Consider the following 19911-nt stretch of genomic DNA (forward strand, 5'->3'; position numbering starts at 1 on the left):
GTTTGCATTGTTGGAGGGAGACTTGTCGTCCAGAAAGTAGACGGGAAAGTGTAACTCTTACATGTCTGGGGAGCGTAGTTTCAAAATGGGTTTACGTCTGGTGGGATGATGTTTAAGTGTGACTGTCTTGGGAAGGCGGTGGTTTATTGCTCTGTCGGGTCATTTCAGTGTGTTCGCCTTTGGTCGTTATTGTGTTTATTGTCTGACGTCACGTATGAGGAATATGGGCTGGTGAAATGTTAGGCATGGATCAGCTTTTCGTGTTTACCCTTAGGGGTTTTGGTGGTCAGCTGTGGGATGAATCAGATGGAAAAGGTTTAGATTATGTTCCCGGGAACTGAGGTGGGATTTTACTGGGTTGAATGTTTTTTTCTTTTGTTTTTTGTCTTAAGCACGTGGCGTAATGTATTTGCACTGTTTTGTGTGGATTACAGCTTCGTTATAATTGCTTTTGATGGGGAGTGGATGACCGGGAAAGATGAATTTTACTTTATATAGCACGGAGAGAATGAATTATTTATAGATGATACTAAACGAGTCTTTCTGTTGTCTAAACCTGGTGCTGGTAAGTGCTCTGTGGGCGTATAAAAAGATTTTTCTCCTTAGATCCTTTGTGCTGATGTTTTTGACGCACGGAGTGAGTGTATGTCCTCTTTTGTCTCATTTGCGATACCCAGTTAGCTCGGAGGTATGCACAGCAGAGGTGTTTGTTAGGCCATGTACGATGATAGCAAGGTGTAAGGTTGGATGTGCGACCGTGGACATCATCTGCGTGTTGCGGACAATTGGTTTTTTAGGGGGGGCGAGCTGGCGGTTGTAGTTATGTGTTGTAACGTCGCGTGCGTGGTTGTTGTTGCACGGCCGACGGCGTGATTTGACTCCGAGGCTCATTTGCATATGAAAAGGACTTTCGCACACTGTTGTCTGCGGGAGGTACGCTACTGTAGGGAGGGAAAGAGAGAAAGAGAGGGAGAGAGAATGGGGTGTGTTTTTGAAGAGCGGTTGTGAAAGAACTTTAGTTGTCCCATTGTAGAACTTGAGGATGGATGGATGGAAGGAAGGAAAGGGGGGGAGAGGGTGTTGTACTGGGGAGGTGAAGCCATTGTCAATGACTCTGGCTGGCTTGGTGGCCAGCTCTGAAGTTGGGCGGCCCTATATCTCCCTCATTATCACGGCTTTGGTGCAAAATGTTATGATGTGAGGGCGTGTAAGGGAGGGAGGGGGGGAATTTGTTGTTTATTGGTGGTAGACATCCACAAACACACACACACACACACACACACACACACACACACCAGATTACCTTCATGGATTGTACATAGATGAGCGGACGCTGTACCATGTTCGTCCCTCAGTGTTCCTTCAAGAGGACAATTTGAAGATTTTAAACCTCCTGCTTCTCCTTTACAAGGGATCCCCCAGTCCCAGAGACACAGGGAATCCAACGCTAAATATTTGGAGAGGAATGTAATCCTTGTGATTATACATTCATATCTGGTGGAGTGGTGGGTCGTCCTGCTCTTCAGACCAATACATTCATTAATCTGCTGCCGGAACCTGTGTGCTGAGGGCGTGTGTGTGGTAGAGGGTATACTGCTGTGGTTGAGGAGGGTGGTACTGCTGTGGTTGAGGAGGATGGTGCTGCTGTGGTTGAATGTGGTGATATTGTGGTTGAAGAGAGTGGTACTGCTGTGGTTGAGGAGGGTGGTGCTGCTGTGGTTGAGGAGGGTGGTGCTGCTGTGGTTGAGGAGGGTGGTGCTGCTGTGGTTGAGGTTGAAGACGGTGGTACTGCTGTGGTTGGGGAGGGTGGTACTGCTGCTGCTGTTCCTCGTCCTGCTGCTGCTGCTGCTGGTCCAGTGGTGTCAACACCTCAACAGCTGCTGACTTCCCAGCCACCACCACCTTCCTGCTGTTTCCGTCACAACTGCTGCTGCTGCTGCTTCCAGTTGCCTCCGCTACCCAGAGAGAGAGAGAGAGAGAGAGAGAGAGAGACTTAAACCATTCGCTAAGTAACGAGCGAACTCCGAAAGAGTGCGAGATTAACGAGATTAACGACTTGGAGAGACAAAGTAACGAGTGAGAGACGTGTCTCTCTCGCAGGATTTTAGGAAGGTCTCAAAAGGATTAACGATGACGTAGGCCAGAGATGCGACATGAGAAGAGGCGATGTAATTTGTTTAAGGAAAAAAAAGATATATATATATATATATATATATATATATATATAGAGAGAGAGAGAGAGAGAGAGAGAGAGAGAGAGAGAGAGAGATGTTTAACCTGATGGATTTAGCTCGTAGCTCAATATGAACTTTAGGGATTCATTTATTTGAATATATTACATATGTTAAAAAAAAAAAAGGACCTGTAATGATTTGAGGAACATTAGTTATAAATTAAATTCAGATGAGAGTAATATATATATATATATATATATATATATCATTTTTTTTTTGTCGTTCATGAATAACCTGGAAGCATTTGAATTCATCATAAACATTAAATTCGTTATTGCGAAGTGGAGGGAGAGTTTACGTAAAGTTTCTAGCATCCATTTTCTTTGATAACGGGGCAACGTCATATTTTATGGCTTCTGGGAAATAGCTGGTTCAGCTGTAAGGAGAAGTGCTCCGGTATTTGCATCTCAGAATTCTTACTCATTCCTGTGCTTAATCTTGTCATAATGTGAGTCAATATGTTCTTAATGTTATCACATGGATGTGAGCGAATGAGGCCATTCTTCCGTCTCTTCCTGGCGCTACCTGTATTCTTTGAGAAACGACCAACGGGTATGGAGGGGGGGGAAAAAAAAAAGAGAAAATAATGGGATAGTGCAATTTTTGCATACGTTGTATATAAAGCTTATTTCAACTTCAGGAATCATTTTATTTGTTTGTTTGTTTAAGAAGAATCTTCATCCTTTGAGTTTCTCTCTCTCTCTCTCTCTCTCTCTCTCTCTCTCTCTCTCTCTCTCTCTCTCTCTCTCTCTCTCTCTCTCTCTCTCTCTCTCTCTCTCCCGATGTTCCCTCTTCCTCACAACAGAATCGTAGCTAAAATTAGTTTATGACTATATATAGTAATTTTGTGGAGAATTCAAACTATTTAATTTTCGCCAATTTAGAAAGCAATTTCCAGGGAACAGCGGCTTACTGTACTTTTTGGTTGGGTTCTGTGAACACGGCAGCAGAGGCCGCCCAACCACCCACCACCACGGCCAGCCATGGCCCACCCTGCCACCCACCACCATGCCTGGCCGCCCACCACCCTGCTACCCACAGCCATGACTGGCTGCGCAACCTGCCACCCACTGCCATGACTGGCCGCCCACCATGCCACCCACCACCATGGCTGGCCGCCCACCATGCCACCCACCACCATGACTGGCCTGCCCACCAATCCACCCACCACCATGGCTGGCTGCCCACCATGCCACCCACCACAATGACTGGCTGCCCACCAATCCACCCACCACCATGGCTGGCCGCCCACCATTCCACCCATTACCATTCCTGGCCACCCGACCCTCCTACCCACCACCATGACTAGCCGCCCACCATTCCACCCACCACCACCATGACTGGCCACCCTCCCTGCCACCCACCAGCAGGACCAGGCTCCCGGGCCGGCCACGTCACCACCCGGGTCGACTCACCTCCTCACTCGCTGAATCACTGGTCGATAACCACTGGACGACAGACTGCCTGTTGCTCTGTAGTGAACACCACCCCTCACACTACCACCCCTCACACTACCACCCCTCACACTACCACCCCTCACACTGCCACCCCTCACACTGCCACCCCTCACACTACCACCCCTCACTCTGCCACCCCTCACACTGCCACCCCTCCCAACAGCCAGCCTCTGCCAACACCATCCCACCACCCCTCCCCATTACCACCCTCTCCCATCACAACTATTAGCTCCCCTCTCACTCCCCGGTCGGCCGCCTTCTGCCTCCTCATCTGTCTATTCCAGACAGACAGCGCCCCCTTCTGCCCGCCAGAGAGAGAGAGAGAGAGAGAGAGAGAGAGAGAGAGAGAGCTAGCTCCTACCTACGTAACTGTAAGTACCTCCAGCAAGATCATACCATGCTGGTGAGGGTAGTACGTACACCATAAAAAAAAGATAAACTCAAAATTAGAGATGAGAAAGAAAACGACAGATAAAGATCAATGATTAGATAAAGATAAAAGACATTAGAAGACATGCAGGAGGTTGAATAAAACTCAAAATTAGAGATAAGAAAGAAAACGACAGATAAAGATCAATGATTAGATAAAGATAAAAGACATTAGAAGACATGCAGGAGGTTGAATATAAAGAAGAGAAAGATTGAGAGGATTGAAATGGAATAAGATGAAAGAAAACAGGAAGAAGAAGAAGAAAGAAAGAAGGAAGAAGAAGAAGAAGAAGAAGAAGAATGAGGAAGGTGTGTTAGAGGACGTGAGTGAGTGAGCCACACAACGTGTTGGGCTGGGTAGTGAGGTAGTGAGTGAGGGGAGCTGGCTGGCTTCTGCCACACACACACACACACACACACACACACACACACACACACACACACACACACACACACATCTCCCCTCTCTCAGACGCCTCCATTACTCTGCGCACTGTAATCAATACAGTTACCAAAGATTATTATGGTACAGGCTACCAGCCATAGGCCTACCAGGTGGGTGGGTTCTCTCGTAGGCCTATGGAAGGACCCCGTGACCGGTTGTGGGGGGGGGAGGGGCTTGGCTGGCTGCTGTATGAGGAGGAGGAACCTCACCCCCCCCCCCCCCCCCCTTCAACTGGCTCAGACTATCCTACACTCGCCTTGAGCAGCCTCCAGCCGGCACATGTCAAAAGAGAAATTTTGTGAGATTTTAATTATACAACGTCTCCGTATGAAGAGGGGGGGGGGGAGAGGGAGGTGTTGGTGGGGTGGTTGTGGGGGGTGGAGGAGGAGAGAGACAGAGCAGCAGTAATTTGGATTAATCCAACAACATTAAGAAGATATAAATCAGAGTTTCGTAACCTATGTTGTACTCCCTTTTGAATCTCCATCCACCGTCGTTTTGGACGATCCTATTTCAAACTACTGTAATTCAGACACCGTAATGGCATACATCTTAGGTTGAACTATATCTCCCAACACTGTCATGCCTGGTTATATATCGTAAACATAACTATGTAATGTATATAGATATCCCCCACTTTGCTATAGCAACCCACGACACTGTCCTAAGATCTGTTTCCCAGAAGGTGTGTGTGTGTGTGTGTGTGTGTGTGTCGGTGTTGTATAGCTGCCGGTAATAGACATATTTTCTCTATCCCTGCTGGACTGTTGTTTTTACGTATCTCTTTTCAAATGTCACATTGGCCTCCACTGTGTGGATGGAGAGCGCTTCCGTCATACCTGGCCTGCCACTTCTTCCCCTCCACCTCTCTCTCTCTCTCTCTCTCTCTCTCTCTCTCTCTCTCTCTCTCTCTCTCTCTCTCTCTCTCTAACCCGTGAGCCAGAGTGGAATCGTAAACCTTCTGACTCAAGGGTCGTACCGTCGTGTTTCCAAGGGTCGCCACGTCCGTGTTCAAAGTCTCACCTCGAGTTTCAAGGGTCGTACCGTCGTGCTCAAGGATTCGTACCGTCGTGCTCAAGGGCGAAAGTCGTGTTCCAAGGGTCGTACCGTCTGTTTTCAAGGGTCGCCACCGTCCGTGTTCAAGGAACGAACCGACGTGCTCAAGGGTCGTACCGTCGTGTTCAAGGGTCGCCACGTCGTGCTCAAGGGTCGTACCGTCGTGTTCAAGGGTCGTACCGTCGTGTTCAAGGGTCGTACCGTCGTATTCAAGGGTCGTACCGTCGTGCTCAAAGGTCGTACCTTCGTGTTCGATATACAGACCTTGAATTCCTGCCCGAGTACATGTATGACGATACTGTGGAATACATAAGATTATACATATACATGTATATGGTCTTCCGGTCCGTATGAGTGAGTGATACATGGTGATGATTACGTATCGTTAGCAATAGTTTTTGATGATACATATAACGCATCAGTGACACGTGTAAAGATACATATTCAAGGGAGGAGGGTGGGTTGGGTGTACCCGGCTACATAGGGCCTACGTGGAGACACATGTGTTGTGAAATATGTATCAGAGGCTTCCAGTGTTAAGTGATACCTGATGACACATATGTTATAACATATATACACACAACCCACCTTCAGTACACGTATCACTTGGCGGTTTATATACTGCCATATACGTATGTATCACTTGGCGGTCTATATATATTGCCGTACATACGTAGGAGAACAAGACACGTGTGATACATAGGGACACATGGCCCACGAAGCCTGGACAAAGGCATGGAAAGAAAAGAGTAGCTTCACTGAGTGATTGAACAGCTGAACCCGAGCCCCAGGGGGTGATGTGAACAGCTGAGTGAGTCAGCTGTCCCTGACAGCTGACTTGGGAAGGGGCAGCTTATGGGGGGGGGGGGACTTCGAGGCAGCTGGGAGAGGCAGGCAGGTGGTGCTGGGTACTGCTGCTAGTTTGGGGAGAAGGGAGAGAGAGAGAGAGAGAGAGAGAGAGAGAGAGAGAGAGAGGTCAGCTCCGCCCCTCCAATCTCTCTCTCTCTCTCTCTCTCTCTCTCTCTCTCTCTCTCTCTCTCTCTCTCTCTCTCTCACACACACACACACACACACACACACACACACACACACTAGGTCTGGCTCACAAGAGAGAGAGAGAGAGAGAGAGAGAGAGAGAGAGAGAGAGAGAGAGAGAGAGAGAGAGGATGGGGTGGGAGGTTTTGACTCATACAGCTGGTCTCTTCGAGACAGTGACAGCTGTTACGAGAGATAGGAAGATGAGGCATTTGGTTGATGTCATCGGATAACGCGTGTTTCGTCTCTCTCTCTCTCTCTCTCTCTCTCTCTCTCTCTCTCTCTCTCTCTCTCTCTCTCTCTCTCTCTCCAGCATTGTCTTCCAATTTATTTTGCTCCGGCTTCCAATTTTCTGCCCCCAGTGCTCAGCTTTTCCCCCCAATTTCGTCTCAGCTCAACCAGTTTCCCCTTAGGCCCACCAATTTTCCTTCGTCTCTTTCCCCATTTCCTCTTATTTTTCCCCAATTTAATCTCATTCTTCTTCCAAAAATTTTTATCTCGCTTCTCACCCGATTTTGTTTTCTCTCTCTCAAATCACCCATTTTTTTTCCTTCTCTCTCAGCCTTCCCAATTTTTTTCCTTCTCTCTCAGCCTTCCCAATTTCCTCTCACGTCTTCTACCAATTATCTTCTTCCAGTCAAATAAATCTTCGTCTACTACCGTCGAGATGGCGCTCAGGGTCAGACCTATTCACTGGCGAGGTCGTATGGCGTCTCTCTCTCTCTCTCTCTCTCTCTCTCTCTCTCTCTCTCTCTCTCTCTCTCTCTCTCTCTCTCTCTCTCTCTCCCTCCCTCCCTCCGCCTCAGCGCCCTCGCCTCCTTCCGTCTATCTACCGCTGGCTCCCTCACCCACTCCTGCTCCTCCCCTCCCCCACTCCTCCTCCTCCCCCCTCCTCTACTCCTCCCCACCATTCTCCCTCCCCTCCTCAATCTACTCCCCTCGCCGTCAAGTCCCCTCACTCACCCCCCCTTCCCCCCAGGAGGCCTGGTTGCTAGGGTCTGTGTCTCTGGGAGGTTGACCTGCCTGCTCTAACCTCCTCTCACACCACCACCACCCCACACCCCTCCTCTCTCCAGACCCCTCCCTTTGAACCTCCCTCCACCACCTCCCCCCTTCCTCCCCCCCACTCCTCCAGGACAAGTCAATGAGGGATCGATATGTCCACCGTTGCTAAGGTGAACCAACAGACGAACGCACGCAGACGCCCCATAACCGATCGATAATTACGTCGTCCCCGCCGACCCTTGTGGTGCTGTGGTGTGGTGTGGTGGTCGTCGTGGTGGTGGTAGTGGTGTTGTGTGGTGTGGTGGTGGTGGTGATGTGGTGTGGTGTGGTGCTTTATTATGGTAGTGGTGTGGTGTGGTGTGGTGGTGGTGGTGATGTGGTGTGGTGTGGTGCTTTATTATGGTGTGGTTGTGGTGATGTGGTGGTGGTGGTGATGTGGTGTGGTGTGGTGCTTTATTATGGTGTGGTTGTGGTGATGTGGTGTGGTGTGGTGGTGTATTGTGGTGTGGTAGTCGTGTGGTGTGGTGCTATATTGTGGTGTGGTGGTGGTGATGTGGTGTGGTGTGGTGGTGTTGTGGTGTGGTGCTGTATTGTGGTGTGTGGTGGTAGTGGTGTGGTTTGGTGGTCATTGTGGTGGTGGTTGTAATTATAGTTATGATGGCCCGGTGATCGTTGTGGTGTTAATAACAGTTGTAGTGGAAGACTGTTTGTAAGAAGTTTTTGGTCACACTGACACGCCACTCTCCCCAGGGGAGGCTACTGAGACCACTCTCCCCAGGGGAGGCTACTGACACCAACCTCCCCAAGAATAAGCTACTACCGCTACCATCCCAGGGGAAGACTGCCAGCATCCAGCGCTCATGGGGAGGCACGTAGCACTAACTCCCCCAGGGGAGGGGAGGGAGAGCACACCCCCCCCCCCCCCCCGCCTCAATAGATTGTCAGGGGCGGGCGGCGCACATCGGATCTCCCCTGAAATAGATGTGTCTGTCACGCTGAGCTCTGTTTAAAGGATTTTGACATCCGCGTTGTGGCGAATATCTTTCAGATGTTGTTGGCACGGGTGGTGGTAGGTGGTGGTGGCATTGCCATCACCCCCCCCCCCCCCATACACACACACACACACACACCTTCCGGATGATGACAGAAAGGTCATAAGGGGCGGGGAGTGGAAAGTGAGGAGGGCTTCATCAGCTCACAAGGAGATGTCGATAGACTGCAAAGTTGGTCTGGTATACACGTTGCAACCCAAGTGAACTGTATAGTAATGAGGATGGGCGGTGTGTGTGTGTGTGTGTGTGTGTGTGTGTGTGTGTGTGTGTGTGTCTACGTAGAGAAGCACATAGAGTTGATAGAGAAGGTCCGGAGGAGGGCAGTCCAAGAGTGGGACCAGAATTAAGAGAGTTGAAGCATAGGGAGGGGCTTGAGGTCTTAGATTTACCCACCCTGGAAGAGAGAAAAGTAAGGAGTGATCAGATGGCAGCATGACGTATACAATGAACACTTCTTGGAAAGATAAAAGGATTGGAACAACCTGACATAACATCAGATTAAGCAAAAAAATAAAAGTTTTTTGAAAAGATGTACAGAAGTACTTAGATAACATTAGAGTACTGGATGAATGGAATTAACAGGACCATGAAAGTAGACAGCAGACAGAAGTTTAAAAGTCTGGAAGAGAGAGTACGAGATGTGTCCCTACAAGTGTAGAACTCCCACCCCGTACACTGTAAGAGATAGGGCGCCCCACGAGTGTAGAACTCCCTTCCTTGTACAGTACAAGAGATGACCTCCCCCCCCTCCACGAGTGTAGAACTTCCCTCCCTCCCGTTCAGATCGAAGAGGTAATCACACTTAGAAGTAGCCTAGGAGAAGTTACCTCTTGAGGTAAGGTCCTGGTGATTTAATTAAGAGATCAGGTGTCCCAGTGAGACAAACATGGGGGGGGGGGGGAGGGTGGTGTTCTCCTCTCCCTACCCTACCCAACCCTACCCTACCCTACCCTACCCTACCCTACCCTACCCTGTCTCTCGGGTTACTCTCACAAGATGTTTAGGTCTCTCTCTCTCTCTCTCTCTCTCTCTCTCTCTCTCTCTCTCTCTCTCTCTCTCTCTCTCTCTCTCTCTCTCTCTCCGGGTAGATGGGAGAAGCATTCTTCCCTGCACATGGCTGGGACTTGTCCAGTTTAGCTCCTGTCGGGGAAAAGCATGCCGTCTACAACACTGCCAGGTCATCTACAATACTGACAGGTCATCTACAACACTGACAGGTCATCTACAATACTGACAGGTCATCTACAATACTGACAGGTCATCTACAACACTGACAGGTCATCTACAACACTGACAGGTCATCTACAACACTGACAGGTCATCTACAACACTGCCAGGTCATCTACAACACTGACAGGTCATCTACAACACTGACCCAGGTCATCTACAACACTGCCAGGTCATCTACAACACTGACCCTGGTCAACTACAACACTGCCAGGTCATCTACAACACTGACCCTGGTCATCGACAAAATCGTTCGACCATTCACAACACCACCAAGCTGTCTGTAACACTGCCGGACCCCTTACAACTGTACCAGTGCTCCACAACACTCTTAGGTCATCTACAACACTATCAGGTCGCCTACAACAGGCTGTCTGCGGTGTTGCCATGTCATCTAAAAACATCCAGATGTCGAGGAGACACTCTGGCAACACTGCCCACTAGCAACACTGCCCAGGAGCAACACTCTAGCAACACTGCCCACTAGCAACACTGCCCAGGAGCAACACCCTGACAACACTGGCCAGGAGCAACACCCTGACAACACTGTCCAGGAGCAACACCCTGACAACACTGGCCAGGAGCAACACTAGCGACAACACCGCATGTTCCCCCAGCCCCCCCCCCCTGAGTCACCACTGACCGTGAACTTCAAGCGTGAACTGAAAAAAAAAAATAAAAAAAGATTTGTGTGAAAAGAACGAGCGTTTCCTCCTCATTTACATACGAGAGAAAAGAAAATTAGCAGGAAAGCAGAGGGAATGAGATTGTGCAAGTGTTGATCTAAGGGACGTGTGTGTGTGTGTGTGTGTGTGTGTGTGGTGGTCACGTGAAGAACGGGTGGTCACGTGAAGAACGTCTGTTGGTAACACTGGCAAAATAGATAAATGAATTCATTCATTCATTTAATTGGTGTAATTAATTGTTGGTTTATTTCATTAATCCATTCGTGTCTTCTTCACTCATTCATTTAACTTTCCATTCCATCATTTATGTAATTGTCTATTTCATCTATCGATGGAATGACGCCTGTTATACTTCCATGCATTTGTGTGATTATCTATTTATCTATCGATGCAGTGGTTATCTGCTACTGTGAGGTGGTGGTCTTCCCTCCTACTGTGGTGGTCTTCTTCCCTGCTTCTGTGAGGTGGTCTTTCCTCCTACTGTGAGGTGGTCTTCCCTCCTACTATGAGGTGGTCTTCCCCTCCTACTGTGAGGAGGTGGTCTTCCCTCCTACTGTGAGGTGGTCTTCCCTCCTACTATGAGGTGGTCTTTCCTCCTACTATGAGGTGGTCTTCCCTGCTACTATGAGGCGGTCTTCCCTGCTACTGTGAGGTGGTCTTCCCTCCTACTGTGAGGTGGTCTTCCCTCCTACTGTGAGGTGGTCTTCCCTGCTACTATGAGGTGGTCTTTCCTCCTTTTTTATCATTGGATTCCTGGCGTGGTGGTAGACTAATGGGGTGTTGACCCACAAGGCGTTGTTCGCGTGCCTTCGCGTTTCCACCATATCTCCGTAACCAGTGAGAGAGAGAGAGAGAGAGAGAGAGAGAGAGAGAGAGAGAGAGAGAGAGAGAGGCCAGGAATGTTGATTGATGCGTACGTCGTCAGACTAAGGGTCATATTATAATGTGTACGTATGTGGGTAGGACAAGGAAGTAACCTAGAAAGTCAAGGAAGTCATCGAGATAGAGAAAACGAAAGTTGGTATGGTTAGGAGTCGTGGAGATAAAACAAAAAAAGAAAACGTAAGAGAAAACGAAAGCTGGTATGGTTAGGAGTCGTGGAGAGAAAACGTAAAAAAAAAAGAAAACGTTAGAGAGAACGAAAGCTGGTATGGTTAGGAGTCGTGGAGATAAAACAAACAAAAGAAAACGTAAGAGAAAACGAAAGCTGGTATGGTTAGGAGTCGTGGAGATAAAACAAAAAAAAAGAAAACGTACTAGAGATAAAATTTAGCTTAATCAGGAATACGTGATAACAGGGAGGGGAAGATAAGAGGAGGAGGAGGAGGAAGAGGTGGTTTTGAGGAAGGCGATTGGACCATCTGATAAGGGAAGGATGTAAAGTTTCAGGAAATGACAAAATACATATTAGAGGAGGAGGAGTAGGAGGGGTAACTTGTGTATAGGATTCACTATGGTATGAACAGCTTGAAATGCTCTTAAAGAGAATTTTAATGAAGCGAAGATTACAGCGAGGGAGGTATTAGAACGGGCTCATGATTCAGTGTTGGTGAAAAAGAAAATAGAGACCAGCTTTCTTGTAGGTGGTGAACAGCTTTCTTGTAGATGGTGAACAGCTTTCTTGTGGATGGTGAACAGGTTTCTTGTAGATGGTGAACTTGTCATAGTGTGGGATATCATTAAGACAGATTGGGAGAATGTAGACTCTCTTGGAGTTAGGGAATTATATAGAGACATAAGAGATGATATACAGGAAGATTTCTTAACACCCAGCATGGTACCACATACGCCACAAGCAGAGGGTCTGATACACAATTGATGGATCTTCACACGTCATAATATTGATACTGAGAATATCCTATACGATAAACCAACAGAGAAGATCCCTCTCGTAATATTAGGCAAAAAGAAAAAGATCAAAGAGAGAAGTAGACTGATAGAGGAGATATAATTGTGAACAATATTCAGGACTGACTAATTTCCTCTGGGAAATGACCTAGGGAAATGACGCTTCGGATTATAATGTAAGTACTTGATGTGGAGAGCTTTGTGAACTGTGCAGTGAGGGAGTTAGAACCCTGGGACGCTTATATGTAGATGAAGTGGGGAAATGATATGCAGTGAAGAGGGGGAATGATATGTAGATGAAGTGGGGAAATGATATGCAGTGAAGAAGGGAATGATATGTAGATGAAGTGGGAAATATGTAGATGAAGAGGGAATGATGTGTAGATGAAGAGGGAAATGATATGTAGATGGAGAGGGAAACGATATGTTGATAAAGTGGGAAATGATATGTAGATGAAGAGGGAATAATTGATATATATATATATATATATATGGTTCGTTAAAAGGTGACAAAAAGCAATTGAACTTGAAGAACACATTGTCGAGGTATGGATGACACTTAGTACAACATGATAATACAGGAGGGAGAGAGGGAGGGAGAGAGAGACTATGGTAAGGCTATTGTGGACAAGGCTGGAGGGAATGGTGAGGTTGTCCATAGATTCATCAGGAGTCAATTGTCAGTTACAGAGCAGGTGATCACCAGGCTCTGGGGGAGGTCACAGGTCACACACACCATGACCTCACCATCTCTGACCACCTGAATGACAAGCCCACCAGTGTTTCCACAGTGGGAGGACAACACTAGACCCTGCGCAACACAACGGTGCGTAGGTCCGCAAGAGGTCGTGGGTAACCCGCAAAACTCTTTCTTAGAAAGAGGTTGAGGTAGTTATTAATGAATAGGATTTGTGTGTGTGTGTGTGTGTGTGTGTGTGTGTGTGTGTGTGTGTTGGCACACGTGTCTAGCCAGTGTTGCCACATACTTGTTTGTTGTTGTTGTTGTTGTTGTTGTTTTCCGTAAAAGTTTTCTCGTTAGTAACTTTTTCATACATGACCCGGATCCCATACACCAACTAGAGAGTCTTAGAAGATGTTAGAGACTCTCTTTGATGAAGATTGATCTTCCATTGTCCTTCTTATTGTCTTCTGATCCTGGTAGCTCAGGCTGTGTTTGAGTTTAGCTTCATGTGTTGCCAGTCATGTAACTCTGATGGAGAACTAGTTATGTTGGCTTCTGGTATCCATTATTATATGTGGCGGATTAATATTATATGTGGCGGATTAATACCAGGGTATGAACGGGGTATTAAGAAAACACACACTCAGGTTATACACATTTCAGAATGATGTGTGTGTGTGTGTGTGTGTGTTACCGGGCTCCGCCTGCAGGAGGTTGCACCTTGGATAAAAGGTCACCTTCGGGAAGGCTAAATCACTGGGGGTACAGTCGCGTTCAAAGAACTTTTTTTTTTTCCATGCAAAGGAGTCTACATTTCCCTGCTACTGGAAGCAGCGCAGCCTTTAGAAAGAGGTCCTGGTTAAGAACAGGACTCTTTTCACAAAAATTGGTCCTTGGGGGTAATTATCGATGAAATTAGATGTAGATAGATAGATATACCAGCCATAGAATTTAGAATTTTTACTTCTAGGTTGTAAAGTCATCTTGTGGACTGTAGGGGAAAAGAGCGCAATGAAGGTACTAGTGTCTTATGGTCGTGAGTTGATACAAGATCGACTCCATTTCCTGAACAACTCGAGAGAGACACACTCTCAAGCATTGACTTCAGAACTTGTTGCTTGTGGCGAACAACAACAACAGCAGCAACAGCAACAACAGCAGGTGGTAGGTGGTGGATGGGTGGTTGTGGATGGTTAGGTCTGGGAGGGACTGGGTGTCTTTGTGGGTAGGGGGGGAGAGGAGGAGGAGGAGGAGGGAGGAGGTGAAGGAGGGAGGAAGGGAGGTAGGTAGGTAGGTGTGAGCAACGTAACGACGTCTGTCAGGGAAATCTCGCCTGCAGCAGTCTCGCTCATTTGCATATTCGTGGCGAGAGAGGGAGGTGTTGTGGTCTTCTTCCCCCCCTCTCCTTCCCCCCGAGAGTCTTGGAAAAGCGACCTTACGTCAGTGTGGCCACGGAGGTCAGGTCTGTGTGCAGGTGACCCACCCTGAGGGAGGGGGGGAGAGGCACCTCCCTCCCCCTGATGGTGGTGGGGAGGGAGAGGGTCTCTCTCTCTCTCTCTCTCTCTCTCTCTCTCTCTCTCTCTCTCTCTCTCTCTCTCTCTCTCTCTCTCTCTCTCTCTCTCTCTCATACATATATATACCCAAGAATTGAATTTTTGGAGGGGTAAGAAGATCTGAGGCGGAAATCTTGGAGAGGGATGGAGGCGAACAGGCCCACGTTGACCACAAGGGGCTATGAAGAGAGAAATTGAACACAAGAACATCATCATATGTGCCGTAATAAAAAAGCTTTTTTGACCGTCTTCTTCGCTGCCGTGGAGGTCAAAGGGACGCCCAGGTACAGCGATGAAATATCCTCCAAGTTGAACAAAAAATGTATATATATATATATATATATATATATATATATATATATATATATATATATATATATATATTTGTCTGTTTATTTTGTATCTGTTTTGTTTGTGTACTGTGGCTTTTACGACAGATTTGGTCATGCATAAATCATCAGGTTATGTATATTTTTATGCAGATTGTATAATAGATAAGATATCTTGCTTTTGTTATTATTATTATTATGATTATTTGATTATTATTTTACAACCCGAGTATGCCTTTCATGAGGCCCATGCAGCTGCGAGATTGCGCTCCGCGCTAGAAGTGGGAAATGATGAGACTCCTGTTGAGCGAAAAATTCCTCAGCGTGACTCTATACGAGGTGTTACCGGACTCCGCCCGCTAGAGGTTACACCGCGAGTGAAAAGTCACCTTTGACGAGGCCGGATCATTGTCAGATGACGAAACGGAGCGCAGTCTCGTCAAAGAACTTCTTGCTTCTCGCAACTGAACGTAGCGCAGCGGCTGGATTACCCGGATGGAGGATCTTGAAGTTATAACCTCCAGATACCTTTGTTTACAACGAGGCAGCTGATTATATTTTTGTTTTGTTTAGAAGGAGTCATCTGATCTTTCATCACAGTGAGTCAGCTGATCTTTGTTTACAATATGTCAGCTGATCTTTGTTTCCAATAAGTCAGCTGATCTTTGTATCCGGTGCGTCAGCTGATCTTTGTTTACAATAAGTCAGCTGATCTTTGTTTACAATAAGTCAGCTGATCTTTGTATTCGGTGCGTCAGCTGATCTTTGTTTACAATAAGTCAGCTGATCTTTGTTTACAATATGTCAGCTGATCTTTTTGTATTTGGTGTGTCAGCTGATCTTTGTTTACGTTGATGATTGTATCCTGCCTTTGTACCAGGTGAGTCATCCCGACCTAGCTACATCTTTTTTCCATTTTTTTTTTATACTTTGTTAATTCTTATTTGTTTCTGCTCCTGGATTTTCCTGCTGTCTCCTGCTTGCTTCTGTCTGCTGGCGTACTTGACGTGCTGGGTTGCCCTCCTTGCTTCTCCTCCTGCTGGCTGTCTTTGCTATCTTCCTCCTCCTGCTTTCTCGTGCTTGCTACCTGCTAGGTTCTGCTGTTACCCTCTCCCTACTGTCTCACACTGCTTTATATCTGCTACTTTTCTAGTCCTATTCACCCTTCAGCAGACATCCACATTGCCCCCTTCTTCGTTTTCTGCTTAATCCACCCGGTTATTTCTGCTTATTCTGTCTGCTGGTTGTCCTTGTGTTCACTTCTGATCTCTGCTTCCGATGGCAAGGGTCATAATCCCATAGGAAGATATGAAATGTATTTTTTTTCTATTGGTAATTATAACTTGACGTTGACGTCCTTAATGACCCGGGCAGATGATTACGCTGAAATAAACCCCAGCTGATTCAGTGTAAACAGATATCAGCTGACTGACTGTAAACATAGACCAGCTGACTCCCTGTGGAAAGGAGATGAACTGACTCAACGTAAACAAAGATCAGCTGACGCGTTCTAAACAAAAATCAGCTGACGATGGAAACATATGTTTCAGTCCAGCTTCAGCTGTGGTGGTGGTGTGTGGTGGAGTGTGGCTATGGCGTCATCGCTGAGGTGGTGTGACGAAGAGGTTGCCATGACAACCAGCGACACCTTCCCTCCCTCCCTCCCTCCCTTCCTTCCTTACTCCCTCTCTCCCTCCCTCCTCCATCCATCCATCCATCCCTCCAAGTCCCTGCCAAAAAAAAAAAAGTGTAATAACATGATCATCGTGGAGTCCCGTTTTCTTCTAGCTAGTATATCGATTTTTTTTTATGTTTGATTACACAAGTGTACCTGTGTCTCACTACCTCCATCTGTTTTCTTTCTCGCTCCGTCTGTCTCCCTTTCTGTTTATCCGTCCACCTACCTACTTACCTACCTGTATATCTGACTATATAAGTCTAATCTTCCTTTCTGTCTCTCTCTCTCTCTCTCTCTCTCTCTCTCTCTCTCTCTCTCTATATATATATATATATATATATATATATATATATATATATATATATATATATATATATCACTACATTATTTGATTTCAATCATCCAATACACTACCGTATGGATGCTTCTTCGCAATCTTTCCTCTATTTAGTCCTAGAAGTGGCCATGTTCCCACTCACTCCATGTGGAAGTGTCACCAGACCTTTTACCACCGAGCCCTGGCATCTAGATGATCATGAACTCCGTTTCCCCAATTAATTTTACAGTACAAATGATTGAGCTCTGAGTGTGGGTGTGTGCTTTCCACACTATATCTTGTCTTAGTTCATTACCGCTCTTTTTTTTTATATCCCCAGTTACCATACAGTCAAACTCTAGCATTAAATTACATCTATATCTAATTTTTTTTTCATATATGATGATTGGTGTATCGTATATTATCCATTTTCAAGTTCGTATATGTGAAGATAAGATCTAATAATGATGATGTACAAGTTACATTCTTACGTGTACAGCGACAAGCGGGGGTGAAGGAATATTCTCATGTACTCTGGTAAAGTGTTTCATGACCCCCATGACTCTTTGACCCCCCCATGGGAGTTCAGTCCCTCACCCCCACTCCCACTCCACTCTCCCCCACCCCTCCTCCTTGCCCCAACTCTGCCTATTTGTGTGTGTGTGTTTGTGGGTTGAGTTGGTGGGATGAGTTACAGCTGAATGAGTAAGGTGAGGTGGATGTGAGGGATGAATTGTTCAGCAGACAGTTATGAGAGTATGACAAGAGGAAAGAGTGGGTTGTGTGAGGTAAGGTATGAGGGCGGGTTGTGGGGGGTTATTGGGTGCGTGCTGGAGAGAGAGAGAGAGAGAGAGAGAGAGAGAGAGGAACACTTGCATACACACACACACACACACACACACACACACACACACACACACAAGGAAAAAAACAGGAAAAGAATATATACAAGAAAACTAGATTCAGAAAGAAAAAGAGAGGTAAAAAAGAGAAACAGACAAACCCCCACCCAAATGAAAAAGAAGGAGGACAGAAAACGACAAAGAAATATGTAAAATAGAGAAAAAAGAAAGATTGCGAGACAAGAACAGAATTCATTAAAACCCAAATAGGAAAACACAACGAAGAGGCAAGAAATATTAAGTGTCAGTAATTGTAAGTAAGACAAAAAAAAAAGTGAGGTGACGGGTTAATTTTCCCCGGGTATGGCAGTGAGGGGTTGGAAATCAGTGGGTAATGAGTGGGTCTGGAGGGAAATGAGATAATGAGGTGGGTTACTCAGGTGAAAATAACATCAGTGAGGGAGAAGGGAGACTCAAGCAGTGCCTGGGGGAATACAAGTTGGCTTTTACGTGTGTTTGAAAAAAGACTGGTGCGTGGGTGTCGAGTGCGTGGGTGTCGAGTGCGTGGGTGGTGTGTGTGTGTGTGTGTGAGTAGAGTGCACGTGAGGAGACTCATTAGACTCACCATGACTGTGTGACGCCATCAGTTGGTCACATGACCTACCACCCCCAACCCCCCCTACCACCCCTACGTCGTTCGTTATGACGTCACTTCCCTCACTCTCCTCCTTCCCTATTGGTGGACTTCGAATTGGCGTTGTGGGTGACATCAGAGGTCATCTTCCTCCCCCCATCCCCGAGGTCAGCTGGCCGGAGGTGACCTCTCTGGGAAGCGAACCCTACGAGGCCCTGGCGAACCCCGAGTCGAATCGCTGACCGTAGCGCCATCGGGGAGGTCGTATATGCCGGTTCCAACGACTCCCAAGAGGTCGTTGTGTGCTGACCCCTGATGTCTGTGGGAGGTCATGTGCTGACCCCTGATGTCTGTGGGAGGTCGTATGTAGCCCTGATATCTGGAGGCAGGTCGTGTACTGACCCTGTTTTCCGTGGAAGGTCGTCTTCAGAAGACTTGATGAGGTCATATATATATATATATATATATATATATATATATATATATATATATATATATATACATACATACTGAGCCTAACGTTTGCAGGGGGTCGTAGGCTGACCCTCCCCCCCCTCCCCCCCCCCCACACACACACACACACACACACAAACCCTGTGGTCGGGGTCGTGCTACACCATGTGGTCGTACACCGTAGAGCAAGATCGGTGGACACACAGTGTGCGCGCGCGCGCTTAGCTACCAGATACATAGGCCAGACAGCTATGAATAACAAGTCCCTCCCTCCCTCCCTCCCTCCCTCCCTCGTCCCCGCGCGCTGTAATCACGGTGTTTTATACGTGTGTTAATGACACATTGTGCTAGTGTTAATTATACCGGACCCTTGACGGGTTTCGGACCCACAGTAAGGTTTCAATTTCGAAAGAACCGCGTGTTTTTGGACGTCGGAGTGTGGACGAATTTGCAGTGGACTTTATATTCGGTTGATGGCGATATAATTAGCATAGTTCTATAAATGGACAGAGAGAGAGAACGGATTGTCCGTCTGCTTTGGCTCGACTTGTGTTATCTTTTCATTGATGTTTTATGGGTCGAGTGGGTTTGTTTGTTTGTGCGTACGTGCTTGCGTGTGTGTGTGTGTGTGTGTGTTGCATGATGTTGCAAATGAGTATATGATCTGTATTCATCCTCCAGGACCTCTTGCTATTAGGGTTTTTAGGGCATCGAGGCTACGCTGCGATCAGTAGCAGGGAAAGGATGGCACCGCTTAAAAGTAAGAAGTCCTGAGTCGATATTGTACCTTTTCTACTGACGTTAGTGTAGCCTTGCCGAAAGTAAAAGTTTTTGAAGTCGAGGATTATGTTATGAGGAAAATGGCTTACTATGGCACTATGTCTAAAAGGCTCTGGCTCTGCTCAAAAAGGACATAGGAGAAGGGAATGTCTGTCCAATATGTCCCATGT

The 19911-nt window shown here is 46.9% G+C and overlaps 1 protein-coding gene across 2 annotated transcripts in view; it reads left to right on the forward strand.

Annotated features, from left to right (window-relative positions):
• LOC139746508 (protein brain tumor-like) overlaps window positions 1–19911 on the forward strand; it is a 245501-nt gene that overhangs the window by 90375 nt on the left and 135215 nt on the right. The gene's annotated exons all lie outside the window — the stretch shown is intronic.

This window comes from Panulirus ornatus, chromosome 65 (assembly GCF_036320965.1).
Source record: "Panulirus ornatus isolate Po-2019 chromosome 65, ASM3632096v1, whole genome shotgun sequence".
NCBI classification, from domain to species: Eukaryota; Metazoa; Arthropoda; class Malacostraca; order Decapoda; family Palinuridae; genus Panulirus; species Panulirus ornatus.